The sequence below is a fragment of the Dermacentor albipictus genome, unplaced genomic scaffold (assembly GCF_038994185.2).
Source record: "Dermacentor albipictus isolate Rhodes 1998 colony unplaced genomic scaffold, USDA_Dalb.pri_finalv2 scaffold_22, whole genome shotgun sequence".
Taxonomy (NCBI): domain Eukaryota; kingdom Metazoa; phylum Arthropoda; class Arachnida; order Ixodida; family Ixodidae; genus Dermacentor; species Dermacentor albipictus.
This window is the reverse complement of record NW_027225576.1, coordinates 558,074-574,445: the sequence shown is the minus strand read 5'-3', so window position 1 is coordinate 574,445 and position 16,372 is coordinate 558,074. Positions and strand designations below refer to the sequence as shown.

Genomic DNA, 16,372 nt, shown 5'->3' with positions numbered 1-16,372 from the left:
TGGATTTCTTCACTGCGCACCCAATGCACGGAACACGGATATTTTTGCATTTCGCCTCCATCGAAATGTCACTGCCGCGAACAAGATTCGGTCCCGCCGCCTCGGGCTTAGCAGCGCAACGCCTTCGCAGCTATGTCCCCGCAGCAGGTCTTCCTTAGTCTTCGAAATCAAAGCAACCATAGCAGTGCGCCAACCTCCTCTTGAGCGATATGTCTTGCTGCAGCCATTTCAATTGCGGGTGACGCCACCTTCCTACGCTGTGCTATTCAAGCACCAGCACTCATTAGGTGATATTCCTGTGTTGTTATCACGAAAGTAGCATTATGCTTGAGATTTTATAGATGCTGCGGCACAATTCTCCCATTTGTTCTATTATGTGTTTTCGCCACGTGGTTACATTCACGTGTTGCAAGGCCCGCCCTCGTTCTTTTAAAAAATCTAATTACTGTGTTTCACGTGCCTGAACAAGGTCATAATAATGAGGAACACCGTAGTGGGCGACTTCAGACTGAATTTGACAATCTGGAGTTCAATGAAGTGCACCCAATGCACGCCACGCGGGCGTTTTTGTATTTCGCTCCCATCGAAGAGGCGGCCACCGCGGCTGCGAATTGAACGCGCGACCTTGTGTTTGGCAGTTCAACTTGGTAGCCTCTATGCCGCCACAGCCTTCCTCAAACAGAAAAATAGAGAGTCGGTGCCCGTATACATGAAAAAATCTCTTGCGCTAGAACCGTTTTACAAGTGCCCATGCCAGGCAATGGTTGTATTCGACCTTTTATTGTCCAGGGTGGTCGTTCACTGGCAAACTTATAAACCAAAGGCTTCGTGAATTGCCCACACTTGAGCCGTTCAATAAGAGCAGATATGCGCCGCCTCTTCTGCTTGAGCCGCCAGTGTACATAGTGCGGTAAAACATAATTTGAGGCGACAAGCGAAATTGGCATCTGAAAGGCCAGCATCATCACGCCCACGCTCGCTCCATCCTCCACCGGACCGGAACGGCAACGGAGCTCCGTGCCCTCGATGGGCAACGATCACTTCAGCTTGAGGTCATAGGCAAGACCAAGGCGAACCCGATACCGAAGCACATGAGTCATGAACTCCATGAAGGACGACGCAAGACTCGCGTCGACAGATGGCGCCGACAATTCAAAGGTCATCCATACGTAACGTACGCGGACGTGGCAGCGTAGCCTGTAGGGCGCCTCTTCGCGGTACCCACCGTGAGCGTGAGACCACTCTCCTTAACCCTCGCGGCCTCCGTCAGGGCAGAGACTCCAGCTGCGGCTGAGACCATAGCGGCGGCGCCAGTAATAAACAGGGTGTCTACCAAGTTGAAATTTCCGAATTCCCTGAGTTTTCCAGGTTTTCCCTGAGCACCTTTGCAAAAATCCCTGAATAAGCCAGAACTTTGTTTGATGTCAAGACAGGCTGACACTATGCTGCCCGATGCTGTCACTCTCTAGTAGACATGTTGAAACAAAAAAAATGACTTAATCCAGTTTGAATAGTAAGGAGTAATATCTATCTTATTTAAAAGAAAACAGAAAGAAGGTATTAGTAAAATGCACAGTGAAAAAAATGGTAAAACGCATTCCAAATTGAGTTGAACATATTCAAATACGAATGAAAAGGAGATGCATACAGAAGTAAATATTTTCGAATATGAGCTATTTCTATCAACTGATAGCAAGCTCATCGGTATGAGGCCTGAACTTTGTCACAACTAAGATTCTCTCTCAGTAGCTGGGAAGTCAACGTCAACTGTCCTGACATACTCTCAGCCCATACGCAACACTTCAGTGTTTGCTTTCACTGCTTTAAAGAGTTTATTTTGCTTTGGATGAGGGACACCTGCATCTTGGCGTCAGCCAACACTTTCTTTTTTGAGCTCAAGCTCCTTCAAAGAGGCGGCGGTATGCTTCCTTTCCCGTTGCTTCCTCAGTGCGTCGGTCCTCTCTGTTCTTATCCTCCTTCTGCTACGCATTCACCCCATGGATAATCTGAAGCATCCTCTTTGTCAGTTGTACAGCCAACGCCCAATTTTCCGGACTCCCTAGGGGCCGCAAGAACATCCGAAAAATCAGGCATTCCGAAAGAAATGAATGTCTTTACCAGCCCTTAAGGGCTAAAATTGCCACAGGCACATCTGAAAAAGCTCTTAAGGCCTGCCAGTACACTTATTAGGCATATCGGTGTTCGTACTGTGACAGGAGACGGGGTGCACGCGTGTATAATTAAGGAATACATACTGTGTCCCGTGACAATTGCCCCTTCCTACGCTTGTTAAGCCTCACCGCGTAACACTGCTGTACTGAGGCGAAGCTAACTTTCGGAGACGCATTACGCAACGCGTAGTGTTTTACGAGCTGCGAAGCCAATCGCGAGGATTACAAAGGCGGAGTCGGTGCCCTTGCTGACAGCGGCAAATTCTTTCAATCAAAAACACGGCAACACATGGCAAGAAGCTTAATAGCGAACGCAGAAGCAGCTAGGCCTAACGCTGCCGCGGTGGTGGCCACGGCTGCCAGCGGGCCTGCGTGCGAGAGTGCCGGGTCGAGGCGGAGGTGGTGGCTTTGATTAATGCCATTTCAGAACTGCAGTCAGGGCAATATGCATTGACTATATGGAGTACGTGGTGGTGCCGCGAAGCCGTGCGAATCATTGGGCATGTCCGAAAAACCGGGCGTCTGGAAAATCGGTCGTTAACTGCTCTGGAAATACCTCGTGGCCACGGCGGCCGCATTTCGATGGGGGCGAAATGCGAAAACACCCGTGTACTTAGATTTAGGTGCACGTTAAAGAACCCCAGGTGGTCAAAATTTCCGGAGACCCCCACTACGGCGTGCCTCATAATCAGAAAGTGGTTTTGGCACGTAAAACCCCATATATTATAGAAATACCTCGTGCCGATGACACAGCGTCAATGACGATTCGCTGCGATTACTGGAGCCAGCGTTAACACGACTTTTCTTTCCTTTCAATAAAATCACAGCTAATTTTCCCTGATAGAAGCACAAATTGCCCGAGTTTTCCCTGAGTATTCCCGGTTTTCCCGGTTGGTAGACACCCTGAATAAAGCAACAAGACAGGGTAGGCAGGGAAGTTCATGTCGTTACCGACTCGCAACAGGTCTGCCGTAACTTTACCAACGGACGCACACCGCTGCTGGCGGCTCAGATTCTAGGCCCAAGGCTGCAAGCATCCCATTAGATGACGTGGACGCCGCCGCACGCGGGTCTGAAAGGGAACGAAAGGGCGAACGCCCAGCTCGGGCGCTAATCAACCGAGCGTGGCAAGACCAATGGCCTGATCAATCCCCACCCTTTACCTTCATGCACCTGCCATCCAATTACTGCGACCGACTCGATATCCAGCGACTCAACCGCAGGATTTATCCTTCCCCTCACAGAAAGCTCAGCACCGAAGAGGCAGTAGCTCTCAGACTTATTCAGAACAACACACTTCCAAACCTACAAAGAAACAGTAAAATGTTCCAGCGTACATATAGCGGTATCGGCCCCTGGTGCGGCGACGTACGCCCTACACTGTTTCACATCTCGGGGGGGGGGGAGGGGTTGCGAGGGCAAACCTCAACACCTAATGACGCGAGCATGTAATTTGAGCGGCGGGAGGTGCAGCTAACCGGCGATACCCTGGCGGGACAAGAAGCTCTTGTCCAGCAACTACGTCGAGCAGCCATGGTGAGTGGAGGCCTGGAATGAGGACACCACCCACTCGACCTCAAGAGCAACGGCCCCGATGGTCCAAATAAATGATTTCTCACTCACTCAATGCGGTAAAACATCATTTCAGGCGACAAGTGAAATTCGCATCTGGATGGCCAGCAACATGACGCCCACGCTAGCTCGTAGACACAACAAATCCATTTTTAGCAATACTGGTTACACTTCGCACCAGTACTCGTCCTTCTTATGCAATCAGGACAGACACCGCAGCATGGCAGACGATTTTTTGTCTATTTTGCGGTTTGCGCAAGCTGCATAACACATTGAAGATATTGAAGATGATTTTTTTATTCTGAGTTAGTTAAGCCCCTGTATTCGTTATTTACACGGCAGCCTACATTCCGCACATCACTGATATTTTTTAGTGCTCAGTCTTGCTTAAAATGCAGAGACCTCTATGTGCCAGCTGTTGACCGAAGCACTGAGAAACGCTGTTCTCGCCGAGGTGATCCGTAACACGTTATGGTCACTGTGAAATTGTAGGCAACCCCGTTGCTGTTACAAAGACGGCATGTCGGCCGGCGTTTTAGCCGTCTAACTTTGAACCGTTAACTGAGCGCAGTGCACAAGGAGGAGAACATTTTATTCGTCGCGACCGAAAGGTAACATAATATCACGCTACACCAACGATCAGGAGCCGAATAATCGGCCACCCAAAACAGACATGCGAATGTTGCGTTATTGCACGTGTCTTCACTAAATATAATTGTATGGTATTGGAGATGTAAATGGACTGCGCATTCGTACTTACTGTTTTTATGTCACATGTGGTGCATAACAGCTCCCTCAATATGCTCACATCACCTCTTAGTCGCATCGCCGCAGGCAGTAATAGAAAGAAGGCGAATAAAATAGGCGATTTTTTCACACTTTCTCTCATGGTATGCTCGTTTCGTGAAGGGAGCACGTCCTGAAAAGCACCAGCTGCTTCTGCTCCACGATTATTTCAATGCACATGTTAGGTAATATAAAAAATGTGTTCATCTAAATAGCTCATCCATTTTACTGACATTCAGGGCATTCTTATTTTTGTGAGCTGGGAATATCAACAAACGTATATGTCAGAGACAAAGACGAGACCTTTGTGCATTTATATTTTTTCCCGGTGACTAAGCACATCGGTAATGAATGGTGTATGTGTTTCTTCTTACCTTCGTTGCCGCGATCTACTACCTTTTGTCGTGTAAGGTACAGCAACGTGTGCCTTTTAAGGCGAGCTGTGGTCACAGCCACATGTTCGCTTATCGAGAAGCCCGCCACGTGTGCAGGATGTAAAACGCTGCGTCCACAAACGATGTCATTGCGTTCTGAGAATTTGCACTGGCCATCTGCAAAAAATCAACGCGGGTGATTTGTCCACACAAGCGAATGCCGACCCATTCGTTCTGACGGACTCCTCTATCACGAAACCACTTCTCGCGTTGCTCTAATACCCACCAAGTTCCCACTCCTCTGCGTCGTTAAGACTTCGGCGAGCCTCCGTCGTCTAAGGTCTCGACTCATGGACGTTATGCCCTACAGGCTCCGTACAGACGAGTTTGCGGCCGCTCTGGTGCCATCTGCCGCAGCGATGCGACAGCCCTGGGAAGATGGTTCTGCAGATCGGCCGGCTGGAAGCGTATTACTTCACGCGCACTGAACTTACATCGGCGACGGTTGGAGCCGTTTTGCTTTGTTAATTAGCCCTACCCCCCCCCCCTTTTTTTTTTAAGATGCGCCTTGCGAGAATGCAGTGGCATGCGCTTCGTGGGCAAACGTCCAACCTAATGAGGTGCGAAAAATAACAAGTGGAACCGGTGATACTGCTGCCTAAGAGACACACAACCACAGGTCAGCGCTTGTCCTGCGTTCTTTCACCTCGTCCATCATTTTCTCCGCGCTGTTACCATTATATATGCATACCAACTCGCCCACTTTTCCACTTCTATACGAAGGCCAGCCCGGGATAAACAGGTACAGGTTTCCTGGCAGGCCTTACGAACTAGAACAGGGAAAGAAATGGAAGGTGTGAGGGGAGTTAGGGAAGTCACGTTCTGTCATCATATTTGTGAGAAGTGTTTGCTTTGCAAATCGTGCTACACATGCGCATGTCGCAGCTTGTGCGACGCCAGCGGTCATTGCCGGGTCAGCTGCTCAACATTTAAAATATATTTGCCACGACTGTGCTGATTTAACGAATGCTTAGTGTAGCCTTAACATTTGGTATAATCAGAATAACACGGGTGTGTGTAATGAGCAATATTTTATCCCGAGGAAGCCTAATTTATGGTGGCGAGCGCTCATTCATAGATGATACTTATTTCGGCTGCTGTCCGTCAGTGGCACAGTTTCGCATAGTGCGATTTTACTTGCGACTTTACATTTCCGAAATCGCTTTGCAAGAGCAAAGCACATATGCAAGCAAACGAATTCGCAGGCGATATCAGACCTTGTGAAAAGGGCATAATGAACTTTTATCATTGCACATGATGAAAAATGAACATTCGCGCATCGTATGAATTCAGGTCTCATTATTAATAAATCTCATTTTTCAGGTGCAGGTGGCTCCGAACAGGTCCCGACGCATCAACCAGGATATGCAGGATATGCCCTGGGCATTTTGTCAATGAAGAAAGAAGCACAATCGAAAGTCATCCTAACAACAATCCGACGCTTTTTCTGGACGTTTACAAAGTGCGGCAGGCTGGCGAGAATAATCTAAAGAATAAAAACCCCTGATGAGTAAAGGCTCGTTGATCTCACTTGCCACGCGAAGAGACTCGTTCTTGCGCCGATTACGTCGGCAAGTAGGCCCTGGTTCAGTGTTAAGGAGATAGCTATGACAAACCGCTTACAACTGCTACAAAACCGCAAAATCTTTCGTTTGCCACCGTTCCAGACGACGACGAAGCACACCGAACGTTAGAGTATCGTGGTGTCACCCAGGCACTTTCAATCAAGATCACGCCCGACCGGATCAAAGTTCTCAATTTTAATTAAGCATGGTCACTGCTGCTCGGCTCAAGAATTCGAATTGATTGAGTTTAGCTCACTCGGCATGAAGGTGCTGACTACAACCTCCGTTCGCGATCGTGAAGCTCAAAATCGATGCGTGGATCGCATTGGACTAAACGCATATCGAGCAAAATTGCGATCCCACATGACCCGGTCCATATCGAGCTGCATCGCGATCTTAAGTAACTATGTGACTTGGGCATCAAATGATAGGCCGCGGCTTACAACCCGGCGGACCGAAATGAGGCATGCATCCCCAACAGCGAGGCGTGGATTAAAGATCACTCTTCCTCTTGGAAGCACAGCGTTTTCAGGGTGCCAGTTTAAAAGCTTTACGCTTTAAAAGCGTGCTAGTTTAGTGATGTGAATATTAGTGCCACAGTAGGCTTTACTCACGTGCAAGATGACATCGTACAGTTGTTTTCCCTGCTGCGAACGGCACTTCGCGTGAACTTGCAGGCCGGCCACTTCTTTCGCGGAGAGAACATGTGAAGTAGCGTACAGCTTCTCTCCGCTCGTTAAATCAGCAGCACGAAAATACTCTCCTATTCCTTTAATATGCCTCAACCTGAAAAAACTACTTGCAATATCAGCGATGGCCACGTTTGCACCTTCATGCACACAAAAAAACGCCGAATCACTGATATATGCGCGGTTTTCGGCGACATGTGCACGAAGGTTAAATTTTGCGGTCTTCCCACCTTCCCGATATCGCGCCGCTCGCCACAGGCGGCGCTGAGCAGTGCGGCACCGCTGCAACTCAGTGGCGCGGCCTCATCACTGGATGGAGCCTATGGGAGCTGCCAGCGCACACCGTTATTTAAGCACGTGTCTTCAGAAATCACCGCTCAGCATTTGTACGTAGAACGACTATCGCGGCACCGCGTTATATGCGGAGAAGTACGAAGGAAGTTAGCAATGATAGGCATGCAAGCATCTAGTATGTTATTCTTGCCAATAACGTCAGCCGAGAGCAAGCGTTCATTTAATAATTGAACCAACAATGTTGCAAGCTAGCTTTAAACACTTTGCCTAAAGGTTTCTTGAAATAATAAACAGAACACTGCTTCATCCAACATATTAAACAGAAAATCAGTGATGCGATGCGTTACACTTGAAATACTCCTCATGGGATACTTTCACACGCTTAATCACTCTGTTTTCACTTGTCATCACTATTCTCCGTGCAGAGATCAAGCTGTTCGCGTTTGCCTTCTTACCAAGAGATGAATGACACATTAACGCCATCTAAACCAGTTTCAAGTGGCTCCGAAAAGGGAATGCTTTGGTGTAGCACGACAGAACACACCCTTTCATGAAACTCTTCAACTTTGACATCGCTTCAAACAAGTTGGTTTGGCAAATTGGAAACTGCCAACAGTAATTTTCTGGTGATTACGGTTTCAGCCTTAAGCCCCGTCTGCAGCGACACCGTGCGGATCCGTGCTGCGAAAGCGGCACCCAAGAAGCATTCGTTGAAACCAACCACGCACTCATTACACGAAAAACATTTGCAATAACCGGTTTATAAGACAACTGCGCTTTGCCCTGTCAGCTCCTTATTTTATGCTTTCCTGAGCTTTCCCGCCATGAAGCCCTGCGAACGGCCTCAAGTTGGTTGGCCTCAAGTTCGGTTGCTCTTGTGATATAGAGTGTTTTCTTTTTTTTGTAATAGAACGTATCCTTAGAGAATTGGCTATGAAAGCGAACTTCAGCCTGTTCAGGTAGATAACCTGAAGATGCGGGCATTGATTATAAATCATAATGCAGAGGTAAGTAATTAAATTGAACACCCGATTATTCTTTTATTATTCATTTTATGTTACAGGTTGAAATCGTGTAATCGAAGAGAAGTGAAATCATGTCTGGTCCAAAATGTCGTATGAAATATATTGTTGTTCCTGTTAATAGCTGCCTAAAGGCTTCCCTTCACCATACCGGAATAATACTGCAACGTCACCGAAGAGTAGAACATTTTTTTAACGACATCCCTCCCGAAAAATATGTTCAACTGTGCACTTTGGAGACGGATATTTTTAATATCAATCTCAGCGGAGTCCATCATTGCCGGCGTGCAATCTGGCCGCACTGACGGCACGTCCCGCATGTTCGTGCTACATGATGGCATTCCCTGCCACCGCAATATCAACCCTGATTGCCCTCAGTTGCTCCTTGTCCTTCCTCGTCATCTGCGATCCACCATTCTCGAACAACTTCACGATGCACCGACGGCAGGACACCTTGGAATTTTGCGTCCACACGACCGCGTACGACGCCGGTTCTTCTGGCCGGGTCTCTACCGCCCTGTGCGTCGTTATGTCGCAACTTCTGAATTGTGTGAGCGCCGGAAGAAACCTCCCTTGGCACCTATCGGACAACTCCATGCAATTGAAGTTCTCCCTGAACCGTTCTTTCGCGTAGGCCTTGACCTGCTTGGCCCGTTCCCGACGACGATTACAAGGAACAAGTGGATCGCCGTCGCTACTGATTACGCGACATGCAACAAACGTCGCCGATTTTCTCCTCCACGACGTCATCCTCCACCACGGTGCACCTCGACAGTTACTCACAGACCGCGGGTGCTCGTACTTATGTCGAGTTGTCCACGACCTCCTCCGCTGTTGTGCCACTGAGCACAAACTTTCCACCGCATACCACCCACAAATGAACCCACAAAGGAACATCTCAACCCAAAAAATCACAGAGATGCTGTCGATTTACGTCTCCAACGATCACTGCGACTGGGACGCCACGCTAGCTTGTTCGCGTATAACCCATCCCGACATGACACCGCAGGATATTCACCCTTTTATCTCTTGTATGGTCGTGACCCCACATTGCCGTTTGACACCATCATCCCTTCTGTGCCCGGTGTTGCAACTGAGTACGCTCGTGAAGTCATCGATCGCGCTCACATTGCACGTGAAGTCACCCGATCTCGTTTATTAGCCTCGCAGCATATACAAAAAGAGCGTTACGACCACTGTCATCGCGATTTGAAGTTCGCGTCAGGTGCTTGGGTGCTCCTCTGGTCACCCTGTAGTCTGGTTGGCCTCTCCCAGAAGCTTCTCTCTCGCTACAAACGGCCTTAAGAAGTCCTACGCCAAGTTAACGACGTAAATTACGAGATCTTTTGGCTACACTTCGATGCACCCTCAACTCAGACGTCTGTTGACGTCGTGCACGTTTCGCGGCTGAAGCCATATTTCGCTCGCAATTCTTCGCCTACCATGCGCCGAGACGGTGCTTCGCCACCTGGGGGTCCTGTTACGAAAGGATGAAAGAAGAGAGAGGAAGAAGAAAATTGGAGACGCTGGTTGCTACACGTTGTTGGTGATCAGCCATCTTAACTACTCTGACTCATACTGTATATAGATTGTAAATATAGACTTTCTATGCTCGCAATATCCCTGTAACCTAACATTAGTTTCATTTCAAATATCCTTAGCTTCGACTGCGTTGTACCTGATGCGGGTACTAGCGGATTAGGGCCTTCCGAAGGACTACCACCATGATGCGTCTTTTGACGATCTTCGAGTGGGCCGACGTAATCAAACGAAGTCAGACGAAACTTCGACGCCCAAGTCAAACGACTGCTAGAAGCCGGATTTCGTGAGCCATTCCTTGGCAGCCTCGCGGAAAAGGAAAGCGCATTAGGAAAGTTAATAGGCTACCTAGGGAAGTGCTTTTATATGCGCCCGACTTCCCTCACAGACGCGCAGACAGGCTTCCCTCACGCCTGCGTGCACGCGGTTTTCGCGCTCAACAAATTGAGCAAAATGTGCAGGCATTTCAGAAGAGCTAAAAGAACCGTCTCCTTCTTGTTCATCTAGAAGCACCAGACAGACCATGCCACCTTCGCCACCGCAGTACTCTAGGCCATCCCTCTGTCATGCGACAGGTCATATCTCGGGCAAACCGGTTACTGCATTAACGACCCGCTGCGGAAATGTGCAAATCCTTTAAAACCAGGGAAAGGCAGCAACCTCACTTTCCACTGCAATGGATGCGGATGCTATCCAAGGCTGAACGATGCAAGCATACTAAGCAAGTATAGAAACCAAAGGCCATGTGAAATCATCAAAGCATAGAAGACAGCGAAGAATGGAGTAGAGTGTGGAAACACACCGTCTATTAATAGCTTGATAAGGAGATGGAAAACCTTAACCCCTTGCCCTTTCAGTCATACGTATAATACCAAAGAATGACCACATCTAGGTAGAGAGATACGCACGTTAGGCAAAGAAGCTGCCAAAATGTGCGTTTCTCCCTACCGTTACTAGATTAGGTTCAGCGTCCAAACTTCCGTGATTGCGTGGACCCCCCACCGATTCTGGCACCTCGTGGAGCTGCTTGTGCTCTTAGCTCGATCAGCACGGCGCAGCCAAGCGCTCCCCGTGGCTGTTCATGTGGTATGGCGGCGTGTATACATGCGTGTTTTGCTGCAGGCTCGGTCGTTCTTGCGATACCGTTGTGCGTGTTGGATGCCGTGTGCATTTTGAGCTTACCACCTGGGTCGTAAAATTTTGTTTGGCGACATGAACGCATTCTTATGCGCAGTTCATGCAGCGAGAACGAGCTTTGAACGTGCAAGTAAAGTCCGCTCGCAAGTGAGCGAAGCTCGTGTAGGTTTGACCACTGCGTTTGTGAATGTGCTGCTGTGATGGAAAAAAAAGTGTGCTAGGTTCCTTTCTTTTTCGTCCATAAATAAACTGCTGAGAGTGTATACAGGGTGTCCCACGTAACTTGAGCCAAGAATTAAAAAATGAAAAGCGTGTCGGAGGCGAATGTAACCAGACCCATACTATTCATTATCGCCTTTAATAACTGTGGCAATATTTTTTTGTTTTCCACATAACTGATTAAATAATTAAGTTTAATTACCGATCTCTTTAATAATTGGCTGAGGACCCCAATTATGATACGCATATTTCTAAAGCACCTTCAGAAACCACTGATCGAGTTGCTTTCTTTAATATACGCCCCACCCAGTCCTTTTTTCTGGGTTGCAAAGAAATCCCGCGAAATATGAAAAAAGCCACTTGACGGAGCGTTGGCGCAGCGGTATTGTGCTGGTCTCAAGCGTGCGTTCGGTGAACAAACTCGGCTGCATCGTGACTGGCGACGAGGAAGCGGCAAGGCCATAGAGAAAGAAATATAACAAGAGGGGACACTCGGCTAAAACTGGCAACAGGAAATACGTCATGCTAGTATTAACGCCGACCGTTTCCTGCCGCGGGCATTGAAAAAAAAAAAGGAGAACGTAAAATGAGGTTAAGATAAATTGCTTCATTTTTTTTAGTCTTTCCCGACAAAATCAAAAATATCTGCGGATAAATTAAATTATACTATGCGGCTTACTTCCGTTGTCTAGCGACAGGCGAATCGTCGAATGACGAGCCAAGCATAAAGAAAAAAATTTCAACAAGAGCGGACACTCCCATAGAGCCAAGCGGCCGAATTGACTGTAGCACACCAAGCGGATGTTGTTGATTCCTTCCGGTTTCGGTTTTGGGCGCGCGCCTTTTGAAAACCAGTTGGTACACGCCGCGCCGGCTCCGCTGCTCGGCACGGCATTCATTTTTTTTTTTCGCTTCTGCTGAACCTCGCGTGGCCTTCGCGTGGAATCGTTTTAAGTAGAAACGATTGCGATTGACCTTTACAAGACTGCGCCGAATCTGTCAGGTGCAATTTCATAAAGAAAACGAAAGACGTCTTCTGAAATGATGGAATGTTTATTTTGCTCTATATAAATGCTCGTTCCGGGCTTCTTCTGCATTCATCCAAAGTTGTGGCACCAGGTAAGCAGCAGTCATTGCCGTAAGATGCTCCACCGGATGTCATCAGCTGAAAGAAAGTAAATTACAAGCATGTATGATTTCCGTATATTGACCTAACAGGAGTATTGCGTGTAGGGGCGAAACGTGCGTAAGTGGTGAATGAGCGGCATTACAGATAAATTCACTTTTACGTACATTTCGCAGCAAAGACTCCTCCGAAACAATGCCATAAAATCTGAACATCCGATTTTCAAGCACCCCTCCTTTCCCGGGCATTATTTCCTGCACTTTAAATGCACAAATACACGGGTGATTGCGCGTTTCCAAAACAACTTAATTGGCCTCGGCCGACACGATGGTACGCCAAATACACAAAGGTAGCTACAACACAGGCTAGGCCAGACCATGTTACACGCTCGCAGAATGCCTTCTAATCGCACTCAAGTCAGACTCGTCGGTGCAAAGCGTGTTTTCAGTCGCTTAGAATACATAAGTGTCGTGTTCTTGAGCTCCTCCGTGTTATCTTTTACGCGTCCTGCTGGCGCATGCAACACTCCCGTGTTATCACTCTCGGCTATCGCTCGTCGCGTTTTCGAGAAGCGTGAGTACCGCAATAATGTATATGTTGTTGCAGGGCTATAATAAGCGTCACAAACTTGTCCCACTAAAATTCAGTACACGCAAAACTAACTCACTGTGGCCGCGGCCGCGGCTTGCTTTTTTCGCTAACAGCTTCACAACCCCAGGCGCGGCGAGCAAGCCTCAAGGTATCCCAAAAAGTTACCAAATAATTTACAATACTTTTTTCGGGTCAGAGAATGCGTCACGAACTTCTACCAGTAAGATTCAGTACACGCGAAACTGCGGCACACAGCCGAGCTGCTTTTCGCTAACTGCGTCAATAAGCCGGGCGCGGCAACCGTGCTTCTAAACTACCCCAAATATAACGACGTTAGTTACAATAATGTTGGGGGCCACAGAATGCGCGAAAACTTGTCTGTCGCAGGCGCTACGACGTAGTGCACGCATGCACACGCGCAAATGCCTCACACGGCCGAGCCGGTTTTCGCTTACTGCGTCAATAAGCCGGGCGCGGCAAGCGTATCCAAATACTACCGAAATAAGTTACAGTAACGTTGCGGCTCATAGAAAGCGTCGCAAACATCTCCCAGGAGGAGGCATTAACTCAAATTAACTGCGCCAGGACGGCGGTGCTGTTTTTCGCTAACTGCGCCACTCGAACTAAGCCTAAATGTGATTAAAATGCGCCGCACACTGCACTGCACTACTGGACTACGGCAAGGTGAGAAATTGTGTTTCACATGTGAAACACAATTTCTCACCTTGCCGTAGTCCAGTAGTGCAGTGGTGCCGTGTGGAAATGCAGACGACGCGCAAGAGAAGCATAGAGAAGGCCGGGAGCCCAATAAAATGGGCTATATCCAAAACAGACGGTTTGCCGAGCACGCGAGCTTCGCACGTACGACCGGCCTCGCTCACTCCTGCGGCTTGTCTGGCGCATGACGTATGCACGCGCGTCTGGCGTGCCGCTAGCTTGTTGCTAGGCAGCGCAACAAAAAGTTGCAAAGTATAAGTTCATTTACACGCAAAACCTTTTCACTTTTAGTGGGAAGGAATAAAAAAAATAAAACGTTGTCTGGAAGTTTATTTCATATTCTTTTTTCTGATGCTCGCGTCAACTAACGGACGTTGTTGAAACTAGGCGTGACGTGTTTCCTGTTGCCAGTTTTTGAAGAGTGTCCCCTCTTGTTGAATTTCTTTCTCTATGAGCCAAGTGCATGCGTCATTCGTCAGAGACACTGCCGAAGCGAGCGAGGCTGGCCACGCATCTGACGTTGGCCTGTTCGGTCACCCGCCCACCTGTTTATCTATTTTTGGATTTAGCCTCGTTTGGAGGGCTCCCGGCGAATTCTTGGGTTCCTTCTGAACTTCGACAAGGCACCACTGCACTATTGGACTAAGGCAAGGAGAGAAATTTTGTTCGATAGTCTGCGACGCATTTCAAGCAATTAGGCTTACGGCACGGCACCTATAGGCTAGAATTGCGACGCAGTTAACGAAAAACAGTGCGGCCGTCATGGCGCAATTAATTTGGATTAATGAATCGTATTGCGAGATGTGTGCGACGCTTTCTATGAGCCCCAATACTATTTGAACTCATTTCGGTAGTTTCTGGGCACGCTAGTCGCTAAGGGTGCTGTGACGCAGTTACGCGTATACTGTACAGGTGCTCCCAGAATAATTCGGAACGCTGGACGCGCAGCTGCTCGTCGGCGGAGCGCGCCGGCGGATAAATACCGGCAAGATTTGCGCATGCGCGGTCTCCCTAGCGAGCTAGTTTCGCTCCCTAGTGCATCTAGATTGGCGTTGCCTTGCTCCAAGAAGGTAGCGCTAGGTGCCCTTTAGCGTTGTGCAATGGGGGCTGGGCGAATGACTGTCTGTAGCACAGCATGCATGCACCGTTATCTACAAATAAAGGCTCCTGCATTCCTTGCAGCGCATTCTCGCCATGGTCTGCATCCCGTCTGGGAGATAGCAATGCTTTGCGTGATTACGTGCTAGTGGGGTGGCTTGGCTACAACGGCAACGCTGCCTTATTTTTCCACCGTGTTAGCCTGTCCTGCGAAGTATTAGCTCTTAGTAAAATATCTCCCTACCCGTGTTACTACTAGCTTCGCAATACGAGGACAATTTCCACTATTACATGACGCCTCTTAACGGGTGTGTCTGCGATAGTGGCAATACAAGAGTTCTCAAAATGATATTACGCGGCACATTCATCAAGGCCATTTTATGTCAATCAAGGCCAATTTAGTCACTTCATGCAAAGGTCACTCTAATGAACTCTTCACGACTCTACTCATTTATTGACGCACCCCGTTACGTCACTCGTATATATTGTGCGCCAATCAATCACGGAATCTGGACCACTGGTAGCGAGTATCCTTACGTATTGATCGCGAGTCGGCGTTTGTTGGCGAAGCTACAGATTTTTTTTTTGCTCAGAGGAAATATACAATGATAATCCAGGGTAGGCTGTGTGAGCTGTATGCAGAAAAGTAGTAAGGAGAACACAGTAAATCTAAATAATAGGAAGAACACGGTGTTTATTTTTTCCACAGTAAAAAAAAAAAGAATCGAAACGTAACTGTTTCATCTAAAGCGATTGGCGTGTTCGGCTATCAATATCTCCCGAATGCGCCGTCCACGCGAAGCGCAGCTTGTACGCGGCGTGGAATTGATAGAGCGCATCGACGAAGTCCCTCCTCTCACCAAGGCGCTTCCACTCGCGCGTTATGGCGAGCCAGAGCTCGTCGGCACTGGCCCCTCCCAGATTCAGCTTGGATAAGCTTTCTTTCATCATGCCCCACACGTTCTCCACAACATTGAAGTCTGCACCTTTCGGAGGCCAGTCAAGAACGCGAACCCCACGTTCTTGAAGAAGTTTTGCCACAGCTCTGGCGGTGTGCGCCGGGCTCAGGTCTTGCTGGAAGAAGTAGCAGCCATCTTTAAATAGCCCGTCCAGCGCGTATGGCAATAGGTGGTAGTCCAGAATGTCACAGTAAGCTTCAGCTGTGAACGATGGGAACAGTCGGATTAGCGGACCGAGGCCCTCTTTGCTAATTGCTCCCCAAACATTGACAGTACAGCGGCCGCTGCTGTGGATCTCAGAAACATACCCAGGCTCGTATCTGCACGAAAAGAAGGGAATAGATAATGCTCTTTTCAGATGAAATACCTTTTGCGCGTCCGAAGAATTTGTGCTTAAAAGATCAGAAAGAAAATGAAAATACCTGCAGTTATAGGGTCTCCATACGCGGCGCT

The 16,372-nt window shown here is 48.3% G+C and overlaps 1 protein-coding gene and 1 long non-coding RNA gene across 2 annotated transcripts in view; one reads left to right on the top strand and one right to left on the bottom strand.

Moving 5' to 3' along the window:
* LOC139052355 (uncharacterized) overlaps positions 1-4,625 on the bottom strand; it is a 41,171-nt gene extending 36,546 nt beyond the window's left edge. Inside the window, exon 1 of the long non-coding RNA XR_011509848.1 lies at positions 4,504-4,625. This is a non-coding gene — a long non-coding RNA (uncharacterized lncRNA). The remainder of the gene's footprint in view (positions 1-4,503) is intronic.
* LOC135897083 (uncharacterized) overlaps positions 1-16,372 on the top strand; it is a 497,858-nt gene that overhangs the window by 116,935 nt on the left and 364,551 nt on the right. The gene's annotated exons all lie outside the window — the stretch shown is intronic.